Consider the following 19,071-nt stretch of genomic DNA (forward strand, 5'->3'; position numbering starts at 1 on the left):
CATGTCCTGGGATGAGGCAGTAGCTAGTGTGGAGGCTGGTTCATAAGTCAAGAAGGTTAAGGGCATTTTTTTTATGTGTGATCTTGTCACTACCGTCTTGTGCAAGGGTTTCTCGTGAGAGTGACCTGGTCTAGACATGGCACTTGAGCTTCAGGAAAGAGGTCCCCACATCTGATGGAGCACACTTGTCTCTCCCCCTCCCCCATTCTCCTGGAAGACTTAAGGAGGCAGGGACGAGCTCCAGGGCAGGTGGGTTGAGTATATCGGGCAGTGCTGCGGATTAAGTCAGCATAAAGCCTGGAAATTAAGTCTGATTGTGGCCTTTCATCCCATGCAATATAACCCTCAAATCTCAGTCTCTCAGTATAGCAAAAATGGCCATCACCATTCAGTTTTCTTTCATCCCTACTTCCTTGACCGCTCTGCTACCTCTACCCACAATACCTTATTCCCTTATCCACATGGAATAGTGGATCTACCTTTCAAACTGCAAGTTTTGTTCTTTTTATCTTTAGAACATTGTCACTGAATGCAGAGATGGAGTCTATAACTCCACCTTACCTGCTACATGCTTCCATTCTTCTGTTTTTTCCAGGCACAGCTGTGTACAAGTTTACATGTCTTCTCAGTGTGTTTCTGCTGATGAATGACAATCTCCCTGAGGGTGAAGCTTGTCTTCATTTATATTTGATTATTTTGTTTTCCCTACCACAGAACCAAGCATATTTTATAAGCTCATTGCAATTTTACAGATATTTTATAAGCTCATTGCAATTGTACAGGATGAGCTAGTGAATGAATGAATGAGTGAGTGAATGAATGAACAAAGAGGTGCATTTTTAGCATACTGAATCAGAAACAGCACCTCCAGAGATGCTCTTGAGGGCATATTGTAAAGCAAAGTAGATTAAATGTTGTCTAATAAAATGCTATAAATCAAAAATGTTGTCTAATAAAATGCCATAAATCAAGTTAGTTTTCTTGGCTTTTAAGGTATCATGGACACAGCATGAAGAAAGAACTTTAGAAGTCATCTAGCCCAAATCTCACTTCAAGTGAAAAGGTCCTTCTAGGGCTTTATTGACAAATGAGTGTCTGGTGTGCATCCGAATCCACAAGAGCCAGAGGGAGAATCAATTCAGCAGGGAGTCTCTTCTATCATCCCAATACTGTCATAAATATACTTGACCTTTATCTAGTGTCTGGGATTCTCTATGCACACTACCGTGTGTTTGTTTTCGTTTTTTCACAGTCTTGTTGTAAGACTTTTCATTCCACCCATGCTTCCTTAGTGAGCCAATGGGTTTATTAGAGTTACTTACAGGAATATGGACAAGGGGCCATTTACAGATGAGTGATTGACTCAAAGGCAGCTGGATAACTGAAAAGCCCACCTCAGCATGTGTGAGGACTCATGAAAACTCCATCCTTGGAGCTCCCTGCCTAATGTTCATGGAGCCCAGACTGCCAGTCTCCTCTCTCAGCAATTGTTACCACTTTTATCACACTGGGGAGGGCCTTTTGAGTCTTGTAAGTTTTATGAACTTTGTGAAGCTTGTAGTTTCATTTACTTCAGAGTCTTCTAAGCCTTGCTCCTTCTTCCAGGAGGGAATGTTTCCACTCAGAGGAAATGGCTATGTGGCAGTTTGAATGTAATTGGCCTCCATAATCTCATAGGCAGTGACACTATTAGGAGGTGTGGCTTTCTTAAAGTGGGTATGGCCTTGTTGGAGGAAGTGTGCCACTGTGTGGGCAGACTTTCCTATGATCAGAATATTGCCCATTGTCTCAGCTGACTTCATGCTGCCTTCTGATCAAGATGTAGACTCCCAGCTCCAGCACCACATCTGCCTGTATGCTGCCATGTTCCCCACCGTGATGATAATTGTCTGAACCTGTGAAACTGTAAGCAAGCCACCCTCAATTAGTTATTTTCCTTTGTAAGAGTTGCTGTGGGTCCCACTGCCAGGGACTGGTGGAAGCAGAGGCAGACACCCACAGCTAAACACTGAACTGAACTCCTGGAATCCAGTGACAGAAAGGGAGAATTGATGAGCAAAGGGGTTAAGACTGGGCTGGTTTAACCCACAGAAACAGTTGACCCAAACAAGGGGGAGCTCTTGCACCCCAGACTGATGGCTGGGTGGACAGCATGGGGCTGATCCAGACCCCCTGAATGTAGGTGTCAGTGCGGAGGCCTAGGTAATCTATGGAGCCTTGGGTAGTACTTATTCTTGGCATACAAATGGACTTTGGGTGCCCATCCCACAATGAAGGATGCTCTCTCAGCCTGGATTCTTGGGGGAGGGCCTAGGCCCTGCCCTAGATGAAATGACAGACTCTGGAGATCCACCTCACTCTCCCTGGGGATCGGAGTGGAGATTTGTTGGGTGGGGGAGAACAGGGGAGGAGGGGAGTGAAAGGGAGCTGGGATTAACATGTGAAGCAAGCTTGTTTCTTTTTCTTTCTTTTTTTTTTTTTTTTTTGGTTTTTACGAGACAGGGTTTCACAAGCTTGTTTCTAACTTAAATTTAAAAAAGGAGGAAAGATGGAGAAGAAGAAGAAGAAGAAGAAGAAGAAGAAGAAGAAGAAGAAGAAGAAGAAGAAGAAGAAGAAGAAGAAGAAGAAGAAGAAGAAGAAAGACCTTGATCTTGGACGTCAACCCCTATAGCTGGGATAATAAATTCTGGTAGTTTAAGGCACCCAGTCTAGGATATTTGGCTATGTAAACCCTAGCAAAGTGATTCACTGGCTTATCTTTGACCTTTGTGATGTATAACGAGGCATGATTCACTTCACTGTGGTTTTCTGTCCCATTTTTTTATTAGGTATCCCAGGATGAATGAACTCTTGATCCTCCTGCATCATCTGCTTGAGTATTGGGATTACCACACCCTGTGCCATTCTACCAGAGTTGTTCACAACACACAAAGGTATTGAGGTAATGTTATTCTGTTCTAAGTGGAAGCAAGCCTAAAGACACCTAACCTTGAAGGCCAGCATGACACAGAGGATCATGGAGTGTCATAGACATAGTGAGAAAAAGATTATCCTAGAAACAGGAGGAAACAGGAGACGTTGGAAGAGTGATGGAAATTTCATTTTGCTCTCAGACCAAGGTAGGACTTCAGTTTCTGGTCTTCTAACTCTCACATGATTGGACCTGAGGATGGAGTCTTCTGAAGATGTGGTCTGTGGTCAAGGGACAGAGTGAAGCTGACTGTCCAATGCATGAATTTAGACAACAACCATGACCTCAGCTAACCAATCAAATTTATTAACAGATGCACAAATAAATTTTTCCTAGCTTCGGGGATTGTGAATTTATAATGCCCTGTGCGGTAGCTTGAGTAGGACAGTATGAGACCTACCTAGTTGTATGGGTTTCCTGATATTCATTTACATATTTCAAGCTCTAACTTCAAATCATGGAGCTGGGCAGCCAATGAGCAAAAAGGGATAGACTAGCAAAATATAAGTAGCACATAATAACAAACAGCTCAGGCTTGGTTCTGAACTATGAATTACAAAATATTTCTGATTAGGAGTTATTTTTTCCTGACTTTTTTTTAGAAACCAGTGGCCGCATCATTTCTAGCTTTCAAAGCTTGTGTTCAAATAGCTGCTTTTTGGTCTTCTTGCCTCCAAGATCTTCCATTCTGGTATATTTTGCTTCTTAATGACACTAAGATCATAAACTTTCATTGTTTCCTCCTCAATCCCAAAACATTTGTTTGACTTTGAAACTACAACAGTTTGGAGCTTGACAAGTCTGTCATTCTGTATTCTTCCTCTGAAAAGTGTGTTGTCTCGGGAGTGAGCCCAGAAGATGGTTTACTCCATGCTGTCTGTATCACGTCTGTCAATGTACAAGACAGACAGATTATTTGGGGGGAGACTGGAATTAAAAGTGTGAACTAAGGTTTCTGAGGAAGTCACAGCTATATGTCTTGGAGCCTAAAGACTGAGGTTAGTTGACTGGAGTAGTGAGATTATGGAGTGGAGGTATATTAACACCAAGAACGAGAGTTATCTAGCAGTATCTTTAGTCTCCTTTAGTAGATATTTACAATCAACCTCTGCATCTGACCTAACACCCACTGGACTTCTAGATAAAAACTGCAATGGGTGACTAAGCTTCATGTGTTTCTAACCTCCACCAATCCTAACACCGAGAATGTGTGACTCCTACATAAGCCATTTCCTCTGTTTATTGCAGCCCATGCATGTGATATCCCTGCTAATGAACACTAGTGTGCTTTAGCTCAATGTTTGTCAAAGTTCGTGTCATCTCTTCCAGAGTGGAACATGGCAGTTGGTGGTGAATTGAATCCAGATTCCTGGGATATACTCACTCATATTTGGCTTAGAATATGCTAATTCCTTTAAGGTAGAGTTGTTACTTTATGCCGATAGAAGCCAAAGCACAGGTGGCTTCTGATAGTTGTTTGAACTGAAGAAGGGGGGCGCGGTATGAACTGAGGGGTGGGTTGTTTTGTGTAATTACATACGTAATAGAATCTGTTGTATATAGGAAAGGGTGAGACAGGTGCAGAGAAGCCAAGGAGAGAAAGCACATAGCTGCTCACGAATGGAGCGATCAAGACCGGGAATGCTTTTCATCCCTTGGTCCAGGCCTTGAGAGATCAGATACCAGCCCTCCCCTTCTGGGCCTCAGATCTCTGTTCTTTTGGGTTACCTCACTCTCTTTGACTTGTGGGAGTGTGATGCTTTGGAAACTTTCTCCAAAATTATCTAGAGCAAGGCAATGTAAAAGGACACACCTTTGGTGTAGCCTGTAAGACTGTCCCCAAAGTGGGCATCATAGATTGTCTTCATCCTCTTACATCTGTTAGCTTTGGGGGACATCACTACTTCAGCCTGCTCTCTATTCTCTTCTTGCCTTTACATGTTTCTGACTCTCCCTTAACAACATTTCTTTTACCTAAAATCCTATTTCTTCTTGGCCTAGTAGGACGACACAGCCCTTAAAAAACAGTTCTTCGTGTTGTGATGACACCCACCCATAAAATTACTTTCATAACTACTTCATAACTGTAATTTTTCTACTGTTATGAATTGTAATGTAAATATCCATGTTTTCTGATGGCCTTAGGCAACCACTGTGAAGGGGTTATTCAATCCCAAGGGGGTCACTACACACAAGTTTGAGAACCACTATTCTAGATAAAAGCTCCTATAGACTTTCCAATGCAACTTCATCTCTTTAAATTCCATTGTTCTAATTGTTTCTTTTACAATTCTTTAAAATATAACAATTGCTATGGCTGAGGTGGGAGAAAAATAAGTTCCTTTCAGAATTCTTACAAGTAAAAACCTCTCACACCCTGAAGTTTAGAAATAATTAGAAAAACCAAGGTATATATCACAGTATATCAACAAAGGAAGGTGGTTCAAAAATACAGAAGTATTAGCATTATCAAAACATAAAATCTGTCAGAAAATACATTACCATCAACAGCATCTCCATAGACTGTGATAACAATACCAAATAGAGAGAAGATCAGAATGGGAAAGACAGAAAACAGTAAAGAGTTTGAAGAAGACTGATATCATTGGTAAAGGAGTTGATGAGAGAGAGAAGACAAGAAAAGGATAGCATACTGGCAAGTCCCTCTTTTTCCAGCCTCCCAAAAAGACTGAATAGTAACTTGGACTCTTACTTAACTCTCTGCTTTTCTTGATATCTATGGCCTCTGACACAGGGTGGAACACTCTAGTCTTTATGGGGAGCATTCTAGTCTTTATGACAAGTATGAACTTATAGCAACAAATTATTATTTTAAATTACCAGGCAAATGAATCATAATAGACATGTCCACTCACCAACACCCACTCAACAAATTTGTACAGTACTCCCTATTATCACATGGTGCATTAGCATATAGGTAGCCACACCCACCTTGTACTGTAGAATATAGAAACCCAAGACCAAAGTCAGATAATTCTGACAATAAACATCACATCACTTGGTCATTGCCTTGGTTGATAAGGCTGCCTTTGACTCGCTGTTGACCTTTAGTTCATGAGACACCCCACCCTGTCTGTCTCTGAGGTTTCCCAAGGCTATGCACAATGACTTGTGCTGGCTTGGGTCATTTCTTTTCTCCTACCATCTATACCCCAAAGTAATGTTAAGCAATATCTTGCATTTGCTTAGGGATAGCCTCTGCTTACCCTGTAGACAGAACAATAAAGGATTTGAAGTGTAGAACATAGCACATTCTGTGTCTATTTCCTTTCCTCAAACTTTTTTATTTGGTTTATGAAACATTAAAAGCAACACGAATGGGGAGCTATGTGTGGTGGCTCACACCTTTAATCCCAGTGCTTAGAAGGCAGAAGCAGGCAGATCTCTGTGGATTCAAGGTCAGCCTGGACTACATAGTGAGAGTAGGGTCTCAAAAACAAACAAAAGCAATGGGGAGGAGAAAGGCAACGCCTGCCAGTCTCAGCTCAGCTTCTCAGAACTCAGAAAGATCGCCACATTTCCTAAACTCATAATGACTCTAACTCTAAGTCAAGTATTGACCAAAAGCTGGTGGCCAAGCAACCCTGGGGCCCTGAAATTGACAAACACAAACACCAGCCTCTTTACTTTTCCAATCATTTGTGCAGTCACTATCTTCGTTACCTCCTTCTCTGCCCCCATATCAGCCCTACTTTTCTTTCTTCAGTGAGTCTTAGAAATAGCTTAGTTTTGCAATGGTGTGTTTATCAGCTTTTCTTGTATATATATCTGTTAATATGTGTAAGAGAAGTCCCCTGATTGAGTCACACAAAAAAAGTAGTATCTTAAATTCATTATCAAAGAAACTAGGCTCCACAATTGATTTCAGGGAAACATGGGAGAATCCAGTGGGATAGGTACCTTTCCTGTCTCACCAGAAACAAGCACACATGGTTTGATGGCATTTCTTGCTGCTGTGTGGAAGACATCTACTTACTAGGCTAAAATCAGGCTATGAGGGCAGCAATCCTGCCTTCCTTCATCCTTGGCCGACTCTTTTTTCTCCTTAAATGGCCAAATCTGTGATCTGTGCTGTTTCTACTCTTTCCACACATTATGGTCAAAGCGCCCGTGGGTGTAAAACTCCACCCCGAGGAGACCAGGGAACTGGGTGCTTTGCATTTTCCAGAGTACAGACCTGGGGTGCTGGAAACTGAAGCATTGTTCTCAAGTCAGATGAAAATTGGCACGCTGTTCCTTGCCTTTGAAATCCAAATTGGAGGATTTTCATTGCTTGTTCACCCAGTTGAATGTGTGTGATTCACCGTCCAAATCCAAGTCACAGTTCTGTGATGAAATATGAAACTCATTTTCCCCCAAGACTCAGATACCACAGATTTGACTGAACAGTTCACAGCAAGGTCAACGCCAATCCTGTCACATGCTGATCAGCTCATCTGGGAGCTGCAAAGCAGGACATTTGGGTTCAAAGAGTTATTGGCACAGCTCCTCACGCACAGGAGCCGTCACCAGATAATTGTTAGCTGAATAATGGGGTAGTAACACTGCATGCTGCCTTTTTGCAGCCTCTTGTTTCTTTCCATAATGATGATGAATCTGAACGATACAGTAAGAAATGGTCTGTTTACAGAGTAACATCCACCATCTGGAAAATAAACAAAGACTTTCTGCTGGACCGGTGGAGCTCACTACAGACTGGAATGTCAGACTTCTGTGTCAAAACTCTGGAAATGTTGAGATGCTTGACTGAAGGACACTAAACCCAGTGTCAGTGCAGGTTGTGAAGCACCACCAGACACCATGCAACAGGCTGTGGCTCTTGTCAGTGTAAAATCCACAGTTCTTACGTTAGAGTAAGAAAGAGTTTATTCTGCAGCCATGGCGCATGAACACAGATTTAAGTTACCCTAAACTCCACATTCCGATGTGGAAACAGCTTTATTAAGTTGTTATAGTTTCACAGAACAAAGGAAGTCATAAAATCAAGGCAAGTTTAAAATACATTGGTGGGCATATCAGAGAGTTGGTTAGTCAGATGGGGGAAGCGTTTTTATAGACCTCAGATGCTGTCTGATGACATTCTGAGCTTTAGGATTGGTGAAAGCCAGCAGTCTGCTAAATTAAAAGATTCTGAAAGGTTTTATCTATTAGTCACAGGATTTTGACTCTGACATGGAGGTGGGCAAGGAATGGCTCCTCTACAGGTCTAGAAGTAGCCCAAGATCAGGCTATGAGCCTTTGGCCCTGTAACATTCCAGCGTCTCCATAGAACAGTTCTAATCAGTCATCTCCGTAGACATGACTTCTTTTCAGGAGTTTTCATTTGTATTCTGCACTTGAGTAACATGTGTGAGAGGCTACCATCTCGTCTGCATTGCTCCTGTCCTTGTAGTATGCAACGTGCCCTGTCATTCTCACAGTGACCATAGGGATGTCAAGCATCTATTTCATCTGTTTGTTTCCCAAACCTGTACTGACCCCTGTCCCTTGTCTGTCTACTTACTTTGATGTGGGAGGTCCTTCTGTATGCTGCAAATCTGCGTTGCTTTTATTGGTTGATGACTAAAGCTGCTTTGGCCTATGGCGAGGCAGGATATAGTTAGGCAGGAAATCCAAGCAGAGATATAGAGAGACAGAAGGTGAAGTCATGAGAGATGCCATCCAGCTGCTCAAGGAACAGCATGCCAACAGACTGGTAACACCACAGCCACATGGCAATACTCAGATTCATAGAAATATGGGTTAATTGAAGATGTAAGAGCTACCTAGTAAATATCCTGAGTCTACAGCCAAACAGTTATAAATAATATTAAGCTTCCCAGTGGTTACTTTATCTTGTGTGGTCAGCACTCACCATGCTTGTGGACAGCAGAGGACACATAAAAGAAAAAACTACCTGTCCAATGAAAAGCACCATCCAGACGCAGAGAGACAAGTATAATATGTACTCACTCGTAAGTGGGTATTAGACATAAAGCAGAGGATGCCCAGCCTGTAGGCTACAACCCCAGAGAATTTAGTAACTAAGAGGACCCTAGGAGAGACACATATGGATCTGCCTAGGAAGAGGAGAAAAACAAGATCTCCTGAGTAAATTGGGAGCATGGGGTCAAGGGGTAGGGTGGAAGGAGAGAAGGGGAAAATGTACAGCTCAATAAAAAGATGAAAATATATATATATATAAAGTAAGAACTGTCAGAGGTGGAGACCATATCTTCACACGGCAAAGGGTCATGTGAAAAAGCAAAAGAGCCTACTGGTCTCTGGGAAAGCAAATTTCAGAACAGTAGAGGACAGAGCCGTTGTTTCAGCAGAGCGTTCTGTCATGAGACTCTAGAACACAGCCTAGCCCAGCGCCAGAGCCAGAGATATCAGTCCTAGAGAAATGGCTAATGTGTGGATGGCTCTTCAAATGGCATTGTCTGGAAGGTGCATCTAGGAACAGGTGAGATCGGGGGATGTGGGATGGCAACATTGTACAATCTTACATGTCATAATCCCATATCTTTTCAATGGAGACAAGCTCACAGGAAAGGGGAGGTGGAGATGAACTTAGAGCCCATGTACATTTTCAGGTATTGACGGGATAGGGCAGGAAAGCTGATCTTACAGAAAAGACGTCAGACAGTGCCAGTTTCCCTAAGCTTAAAGCAAATCTTTTTCCATAGAGAGAAAGCCTGTCAATTCTGAACAATATTTTCACATATGTTAACATGATGACTTATACAACTCTTCCCCATTGACTTAATGTAGGTAATAATTAGCAGGAGATGAGAATGGCTGAAGCACCTAGGAATGTCACTTACTTACACGTGTTCATCTGTTCAGTTCCCATGTGCGCGTATACAACACTGGGAAACTCTATGGTGGATGGTGGAAAACCACGCTCCAAGGACTGACAGTCACGATTTTCATGCAATGGCTCTGAAAAGCTTGGAAAGGACCAAGAGTCTCCAAGGAACACAGGAACTGGAACTAGTAGGAGCTGAAAACTCTTAGCACCTCAGGTCTGAGAGGGTCAGAGGGGAGTATGGGGTCATTAGAAGCAAGTGCCATCCTTAGCCACAACACAGAGGCTACTTACACTGTAGCCAAAAATAATGAAGTCCTTATAAAACCCTTGGAGTACAGGAGGGGATAAGGCTTAGCCACTTCTACCCTATTCCTCCTGCCTTTGGACCTCCTGCCAGGGTTTCCTGATCCAAGGATTCAAGGTTCTGGGTTTTTGTCAACTTCATGGCAGCATGAAAGATGACAGGGGAAGTAGGCAAAACAAACAAACAAACAAAAAAACCTTGAATAATCACTATCTATATTTTGGAGGTGTTGAAATGGCAGCCTGGAGAGGCTAGATTACATGTCCCAAACCATACAACTAACACTACAAAGCCAGGGCTCAAACTTGTCCAGTGGATTAGCAGCATGACACATGACAATAAATTCTCTGCTACCCAATGGTCATTGTGTGGAGCACTGCAATTAGGGAAAGCCAGCCTGAACAAACAAACCTGAATTTTACAAACAGAACTTGTTAGAAATGCATGTCCTTGGATCGCCTTCACAATGAAGACTAATTAGGACCAGACTTGCAAAGCATTGCCCCGGGGAATTGGTTTTGAGAAAGGAAATGGGGGGAAGGGGGAGGGTTAGCTGCATTAATTTCAGAGCAATAAGCTCTTCTGAGACAAGGCCCAGAGATGCGAAAGCTTACTTTCTTAAACAATGTTCACGTTCTTCTCAAGTTTGTATTCCTTATAGCTTTGTTTAAGTCCGTGTTAGTCAGCAGCTCTACACTGAGCCCCTCCAATAAGGCCAGTGTTGTTTGAGGTGATGGGCTGGAGACACAGCTGTGTACTAGGATCCTTGTATCAGGAGGCAGATGAAAACAATGGATAAATCCACAAGAGTGCTATAGTATTTGAGAAAGAAGTACTGAAAAGTGAGGAGCAGAAAAGCTACAGGAGAGGGCCGGAGACATTATCTTATACAGAATTGTCAAGAAAACAGTCTCTAACAGAGAAGCATTTTGAGCACATGACTGAAGGAGACATTTATTCCATGGATAACACAAAAATGAACTTCAACCCAGTTCATGGAAGAGACTTTTACCTGGAAGGGACCCACAGCGGAACTGCATTCTATAATGAAGTGAGCTCCAGGAAGTCGTCTTTTATTCAGAGTCATATCATGAATGTTATCATCCCTAAAGCTTGATTGAAAATGGTAAGTAAGCACTCCCCTGTAATTCAACAAATACTGTTGTGTGCCACCAGCCTAGGCCCATGCTTTCTGCATTGCATCCTAAGGTTCCATGATTCACAAAATATTTCAAGCTAGTGAGTTTCTACTGTGACTATATATTTTAGTTAGCCTGAGGTATGTGTAGTATGTTAATATGGTAAATGATGACCCAAGTCTTAGTGGTTGTGGTTACAGCTGCTTGTGACATTACCAACCACCCTATCCATCTCTTCTTTTAATTGACAACTTCTCCTTCTTCTTGTTAGAAATTACTCTGTGGTCCATATTCACTGGTTAAATTATACTGTTTGCTCTTTAACGTAACTGAAAAATCCTTGTTCTAGTTTGAAGTTTGGGCAAAATAAGAAGAATTTGTTGGGCAAAAGAAGAACTTGGGCATGAAGGGTCTAGAATACTCAAAATCAAATCCGAGTCCAAAGTTGGCGTCTCCAGAGAGAACAAGAGGTGACACAAGACATCATACCAGGCACAGGGTGAGTATGTAAGAACAGAGTAGGGTACCAGAGCAAGTAGACGGGCATTTGGACAAAGACAGATATATGTAACTGAAGGAGACAAGACAACAGGGCTGCAAGGCTAGGGTTAAGGACCAGAATGGCAGCAAGAAATGTGATCTGTGATGGTTCATTCTGCATGCAAGCCTGATTGGGTGGGTGATAGCTGGAAAGCGCTGTTTCTACATGTCTCTCCAAGGATGCTTCCAAAAGAAGATAGTGCTAGAATCCGCAGGCTTAGTAAAGGAGACCGCCCTTGGCCGTGTGCATAGGAGTTGTCTTGGAATACAAACCCCAAACAGAGCACAGTAGTGAAGGAAGGGCCAGTCTGTCCTCTCTTCTTGAGCTCGATCATTCATGTTTGTCTTTGTGGGACACCAGAGCTCCTGGTTTTCATCCTTGGGGTGCCAGCACTTACAACCCAGTCACTGGTTCTCCCTAGTCTTTCCTCCAGTTCTGTACTGAGCTAAGTTACTGGACCTTCTGTGGTGAACCCTAGATAGATGGAATTTTAATACTGCTTCATACAAGCTTATATTAGAAGTAGTTGTTACCTAGACACTGAGGTACATGCCTCATAAATGGAAAAATATCACTTCAAAATTCAATCTAATTTAAAAACAAAAGTGTTGTCAATCCTATAAGAGTTGGAATGGGAGCCTTTGAACATTGCCTTTAGAGAAGTACATCCGTAGAGTTGTCTTTGGCAATATAAGAATGAGTGTTCTCAGAGACAGAAGGAGGATAGATAAGAGGAAACTTATGGTGAGAATCAGCTCACACAGTATGAGGCTAAGAAGTCTCACAATATGTTGCTCCCACCCCTAATAATATTACACTGCACAGAATGTTTCCAAGATGTGATTTTGTTTCTTTTTTCTTCACGGAGGGGTGTAAAGGGAAGCCCTTTTTCTTGAGAGAAGCCTTCCCGCCAGCCTGGTTCTAGAGCCGCATCAGTCCCAAATAAACACACAGGAGGCTATATTAATTATGAAGCTGTTGGCCTTGCTTGTTTCTTACTGACTAGCTCTGACTTAAGTAATTACCCCATAATTGTTAATCTAAGTATGTCTCTTACCGGAGAAGTTTCTGGGCTTCCTACCCCATGGCGTTACATCTCGATTCCCTTGTGTTTCTCCTTCCCAGAGTCCTCCTGGACTCCTAGTCCCACCTATCTAGATTCCTATTGGCCAGACAGTGCTTTATTGACATAAGACTTCCCCAACAGAGGGGGCACATTTAGATGGCACCTGCCTTTTATAAATACCTTCTTATGAAACATCTGACTAGGCAGGTTGAGAAAGTACTAGGAGAGTTGCATGAGTGGATTTGACTGGGAAAAGAGTGGACTGTAGTGACAGTCCTTCCCATAGCCTCTTGGCTCCCACTGGTCTCGCACAGGCACCAGTCCTTCCTTTCCTCAGCGAGAGTCATCGGAGAACATTTGTGTACAAGGAGACAGTACTCGAACTCTAGAGTGCTCACACACCAGGAAGCAGCACTCAGCCTAAGGAAGTGAAAGCTGGTAGAGAAGCAGCAGCTTCCTTGTTCCTTTGGTGGCAAGCTTTGGATGTATGTGTTCCATAGTTTCCCCATAGATACTGCGGAATAGGATCCTGAGCAGTGGGGTGTGTCTCAGGGTACACCATGCTGACTGGTGACTGCTATTACAGTATGTCCCCATTTCCTTACTGATTCTTCCTACCACAGCCTCCCAAATTAGTTGTCTGTACCCAAAGATCTTTCTCAGGATCAGCGCACGGGAAAATCCAAGCTCAGAGAGTGGCCAAACCAGAATAAACCCAGGTTATCTGACTGCACAGTCCAGACCTTAGGGACTGCATATGAATTAAAGAATTCTCCCAGAAGAACAAACTATTCTGATGAACTAAAGGGGAGAGGATCCAAATACCAAACTGAATGGTAGGGTATGCCTATAATCCCAGCACTCAGGAGGCTGAGGCAGAAGGATTGGAAATTTGAGACAAGCTCGGGTTACATAATAGGACCGTTTCCATCTCAAACAAGAAAATGAAAAAAAAAACTCATTCCAAGCTATAAAAGTCTTAGGGTCAAGTGTTGGATTTGTTCTTTTAGGTTAGGTTTTGTTTACATCAAAGTTGTAAATTGGGTATTAATCTCTGTGTAAGGGTCAGTGGGTACTTATATCGCTGTGACTTTTCCAGTAACTCTATATTTTCAGACTGGAGGAGGAAAACTGTGATGGCACGAAAAGCCTCTTAGCCACTGAAAAGACATGGCAAGCACGTGAAGGACAATTGTATATACTCGTTCACTTTTTCCACCAATCGAGAAATGGTAGTCAGCCCAAACCCAGTGAAAAACTCATTCCTCCACATCCTAAGTGCATGAGGAACTTTGTGGTTTATCCTCACCATTACAAAGAGAAAAAGGAGACCACAAGAAACAGGAAATGATCACATGCCCTATCTCGGTGCAATAGGCCTAAAGTGTCTGGCATACTTCCTTTTTCCACTTGCTCTCAAGCTTTTATGGTCCGACTGGGAGTCTGAGCTGAGGTGAGCAGAAGTGACTCCAAAGGGACACTTTTTGAAAGGCTTTGCATTTTCTTCTTTTTACAATTTTAAAAATTAATATTTTACATGTCTGGGCATTTTCCTGCGTGAATGCCTGTGTTTTGCATGTGTGCCTGGTACCCATGGAGACCAGAAGAAGGACCCCATGGGGTTAAGGATGATTGTGAGCTCCCATGTGAGTTCTTGGAATTAGACCTGGATCCTCCAGAAGAGCAGCCAGTGTTCTTAACTGCTGAGCAAGCTCTCCAGCCCCTACAGTTCTTGTTTTTTAAAGTGTGTGTGTGTGTGTGTGTGTGTGTGTGTGTGTGTGTGTGTGTGTGTGTGTGTGTAGATCAGAGGACAATTTTCAGGAGTTGGTTCTCTCCTTCCACTGTGGGAGTTGACTAGAACTCAAGTTATCAGGCTTGCACAGCATGAGCCCCTCCTTGTAAGGCATCTCCCTGGCCTGGGTTCATACTTCCTTTACACAGAAGGAAGAAATTAGCAGAGTTACTATATCCAAACTCAGCCTGGGCCAGCAGTGATGAGCACTGACCACAACTACCCGTGGAGGTCGCCAGGCAGATGGGAAAGCACATAGCTACCTTCCCGTAGTTCTCTGTTTCCCATCTGGATTATCCCCATAATCTGCACTGGCAGAAAGAAGCAAAGCTCAGCACCACCAGGATGCTTGCAGGTCTGGTTTGAGACCCAACTCCACTCCACTTTCTTGGTGAACAGAAGTGAGGCCCAGTGTTGTTGTCTGTAATGTCACAACAGTCAGGATCCCAGCACAATGCAGTTGTATCCTTAGATTGAAGAAGCTCTAGTAAAGAAACTGTCACCACTGTGGACAGGACAGAGGAAACCAATGAGCAATAGCACACACCAGAACTGGTGACATAAAATAGCCTGGTGTTGCTGCTAGGCTCATGGGATATTCCTACAATGGAGGATAATAATGGATTTGTCTGTGAAGGCGTGGGTATGCCAGTGATAGCCATCTGTGTCTTCTGGGGGTGGGGGAACACTACTACTGCTATCTCTCAGGCTTGATGCTCTTCTGCCTATTCTAGGAAGCTGGTGTTTCCTGCTAGCAGCCCTCCCTCACCCATGGCTTAATCCTACTGGAATTCAGTGTAAGGAAGGAGAGCTGCAGCCGTCCATAACAGCCAGCTACCCATGATGCAAAGCAGAGCACAGAAGGGCAGAGAATGGATCTGGAGAACAGAGACTACTGGATAATGGTGGCTATCCACAGAGTGATCATCTGTGAAGTTTTCAGAGCAAAGTGAAAACACGGTTGGTAAGCATTGGAAGTTTGTTAGTAATATGCCGCCTGTAGTTCTCTGAGACTCTTTGTATCTGGGTTGCCACAGCATTGTCATGTCCCTTCTGTGTGATTTTCCTTAGAGAATCATGCTGAGAAGGACAGAGGCCTGAATCCCATCCCCGGACCACTGTTCGTGAGTGACAGTGGCCCCTACAATAGGGTATTTGTTGGATCTAGAGTTGAACCATTATATGTGTAGTATCCTGAGTCTAGGAGACAATAACAGCTGGGTCTGGCCTGGCTTATTTGTTCAGTTTGTGTAGGGAAAAGGGTCCAGCCAAAGAAACACACCTGGAGCAGAGCCAAAGAAACACACTTTAGCCCTGCAACCAGAACCAAAGAAATGTACCCTGACCCTGAAACCAGTGCCAAAGAAACACACTCTGTCCCTGTAATCAGAGCCAGTGAAAGAAATACATCCTGGCCCTAAAACTGGAGCCAAAAGACTAAAAAGGACCAGGTAAAGAAACACACTGGCCCTGAAACCAGAGTCAAATCAGATACTATACCTGTGCAGAAAACTAACCAACCCCTGAGCAGATCTAGCCATCCTAACCTCAGGGATTGAAATCTGACCAATCCCCACCCTGGAAAACTCCGCCCCTAAAGAAGTCCTATATAAGCCCTGTGTCTGTTCAGCTTGTGGCTGTTCCCGCTACCTGGCTGTCCTCTGTCACTCTGGCAGAGGGCAGCCACTCTCTTGGATTCTTCCCTCCCAATAAGTCTCTTGAATGAGGTTTGGGTGGGACCTACTTTTGCTGGAGCGCAGAACAGGACTATAACACTTTTCACTGGGGTAAACCCTCCCCTGGCTAAGCAAAGCTGTTAAACTCTGGGGGGAATGGAGCTAAACTGTAACAACTTCTCTGGGGAAACCCTCCCTCTCTTGCTGGAGCAGAGCTGATACACTAGGGAAGCCTCTCCCTGAAGTAGGGCTGTAAGCTGCTGTGCCCTTCTGTGACCTGTGGTATTCCTTGGCTCCTGAGTGCCGGAATACCTTTCCATTGGAGCTGTAACACTCAGTATTCTGTGACTCCCGAGTTCCAGGATACCTTTCCAACCAGGCTGTAACACTCAGTATTCTTTGGCTTCCAAGTGCCATAATCCACCCCGTCTATCACATCCGATCCATCAAAATGCTTACAGTTTGTGCTTGGAGGAAAGCATGTGGATTAAGAAATAGCAGGTAGAAAAATTATTGATTCTAAAGAAAAGACAGACACAGGCTAGAGTCAGAAAAGGCACTCCAGTGAATACTGGGGGAAAGCCCCAAGTTTATTACACACAGTCCTTATATACCCCAATCAAAAACAGGAAAACACCAAAATACAAAGAACAAGCAAGCATAATTATCTTCTCTATACCCAAAACATCAAGTAACTACACCCTAAACCAAATATCCTGTTGTCAAGGCAAGACACACAATAGCCATACCTTAGGCTAAATATCCTGTTGTTAAAGTAAGACATTCATTAGTTACTTCTTAGGCCAAATATTCCCTTGTCAAGGTAAGGCATCCATTAGTTTAGCTCCCCCCCACCCCACCATGGGCCAAACATTTTGTTGTTTAACCCTGAAAGAGCAATAGTGGGTTTGAACTCTCTGACCTTAAGTCAAGATGAAGCAGAGCCATTCTATGGGCCCTGACATATACAGTGCTTCCATTTAGACAGGCTTTCTTCTTATAAATTAAACCTCCTCCAGATAGCTCCGCACTACACCATGCAAGCTGGGCAGATGGTAAGTCTGTTCTTCCTGTCTCCCTAGGCTCACAGGCTCTTTTGGTGAGTACAAATCGTTTACATAACTGAATCCTGCCTCTTTCTTTTCCCAGTGTTCATTAATAAGAAACATTGTTACAACCTATTGGATCTAGTCATTAGTAAACAGTATGTAAGAAAGAGGCTTTACATTTTTTTTGACATTTACTCTTTATAGACACTCTATCAAGCATTACTTTCTCCATTTTGCAGGCAAGAAAGGTAAGAGACTCCAAGGGTTTTCCTGCACTGTGAGTAGGTAGATAGCCCGAGGCTTACTATGTGCTTGCATTATTTGGAGAGTTTCATAAAGTAACTGACTTAGTCATCACAACTCTATGAGGGGCTGGTCTGGCCCCTAAGGCCGTTGCACCTCACAACCATGTCACAGATCCTACTTGAATCATATTTTCTCCTAAAGGTTTTCTCTAGTCGGAAAATACATGGAAGCCAAAAATAAGCATTCTGTCTTCAGAAGGCTTATCTTACAGTGGAAGACATGAATCATACAAATGGACCAGTCTGACACGATTCACAACTGTATTGAGTCAGTTGCTAAATTGAGTGACATGGTTCACCGTGTTGGGGGAACTTAGAAAAACAGGAAGACTGAAAAGATGCAAGAAGAGGCTTAATGAGAAGCTGGTTTTCAGTGAGAATAAGCTTGGACAAGGCAGGAATGTCGGTGGGACACTAGGGTATATGAATAGAGAAGGAAGACAGAAGCAAGCCCAGCCAGTGTAAGAGAAACATGAGCTTACTACAGAAGGGTGTACCAGCAGGTAGTGCAGAGAGGACAGAGCAAGCGTAAGGACTCCATAAAAGCCACAAAAGGGGCTGGAGAGATGGCTCAGAGGTTAAGAGCACTGACTGCTCTTCCAGAGGTCCTGAGTTCAATTCCAAGTAACCACATGGTGGCTCACAACCATCCATAATGAGATCTGGTGCCCTCTTCTGGCGTGCAGACACACATGGAAGCAGGATGTTGTATTCATAATAAATAAAATAAATCTTAAAAAAAAAAGCCACAAAAGGATGAGAGTCGGTGTGACAGCCAAAAGGTTCATGGTGGCTATGGAGACATGGAATCAAATGGGAGCATGAGACAAGTTCTGCCTTAGTAGGAAGGGAAGATGGCTAGCAAGACACACTAATGCTGAGGAACAAGCAGTAAGTTACAGAAGAAAACCACAAGGGTACTCCACTCGTCATTGCCATGGTCCTGCTGGGTAATGGAAGCAGGGATGGCAGATGTAAGAGCTGTCTGTGCACTGGTTTTCCTGATTTACATAGAGGCATCTCCAAAATGAAATGACCATGACTCTTCTGATTAGAGAAACAAACTTTGTATGCTTGTTTCCTCCAGAGGAGCGGGATGCCTACCTTTACAAAAAGCTTCTAGAACTCCTTCCTGACCTATCAGACAAACCTTAGATACCACTTCTGCTGCCCCTTAGCTGTGTGTGACTTCCGGGTTCATGGGTAGAGAAGTCAGGGAGGGTAGAGGGAGGCTCCTTACATCTGTGTGAGGAATGCCTCAAAATCGGTAGACTGAAGAAGTCTAAACAAGTTCGATTTATCACCGTGTTAAATCATGAGGAATTTAAAGTACGTCAGTATTAATCAACCAGTCAGCCACTATTTAGTCATCGAGCAGAAGCCTTGCTCTGCTTTGACCCTGAGAAGTGTTTAT

General features: G+C 43.3%; 2 long non-coding RNA genes across 2 annotated transcripts; both read left to right on the forward strand.

The window, feature by feature from the left end:
• The first annotated feature begins 1,484 nt into the window (after positions 1 to 1,484).
• On the forward strand, positions 1,485 to 2,798 carry LOC121144369. Its single transcript, XR_005881722.1, has 2 exons — positions 1,485 to 1,905; positions 2,541 to 2,798. It is a non-coding gene; the product is annotated as an uncharacterized LOC121144369 (long non-coding RNA).
• Positions 2,799 to 9,209: 6,411 nt separating this feature from the next.
• On the forward strand, positions 9,210 to 15,936 carry LOC110342429. Its single transcript, XR_002384493.2, has 3 exons — positions 9,210 to 11,215; positions 11,578 to 11,727; positions 15,362 to 15,936. It is a non-coding gene; the product is annotated as an uncharacterized LOC110342429 (long non-coding RNA).
• The last annotated feature ends 3,135 nt before the right edge of the window (positions 15,937 to 19,071 follow it).

The sequence above is a fragment of the Mesocricetus auratus genome, unplaced genomic scaffold (assembly GCF_017639785.1).
Source record: "Mesocricetus auratus isolate SY011 unplaced genomic scaffold, BCM_Maur_2.0 Super-Scaffold_100015, whole genome shotgun sequence".
Lineage (NCBI taxonomy): Eukaryota > Metazoa > Chordata > Mammalia > Rodentia > Cricetidae > Mesocricetus > Mesocricetus auratus.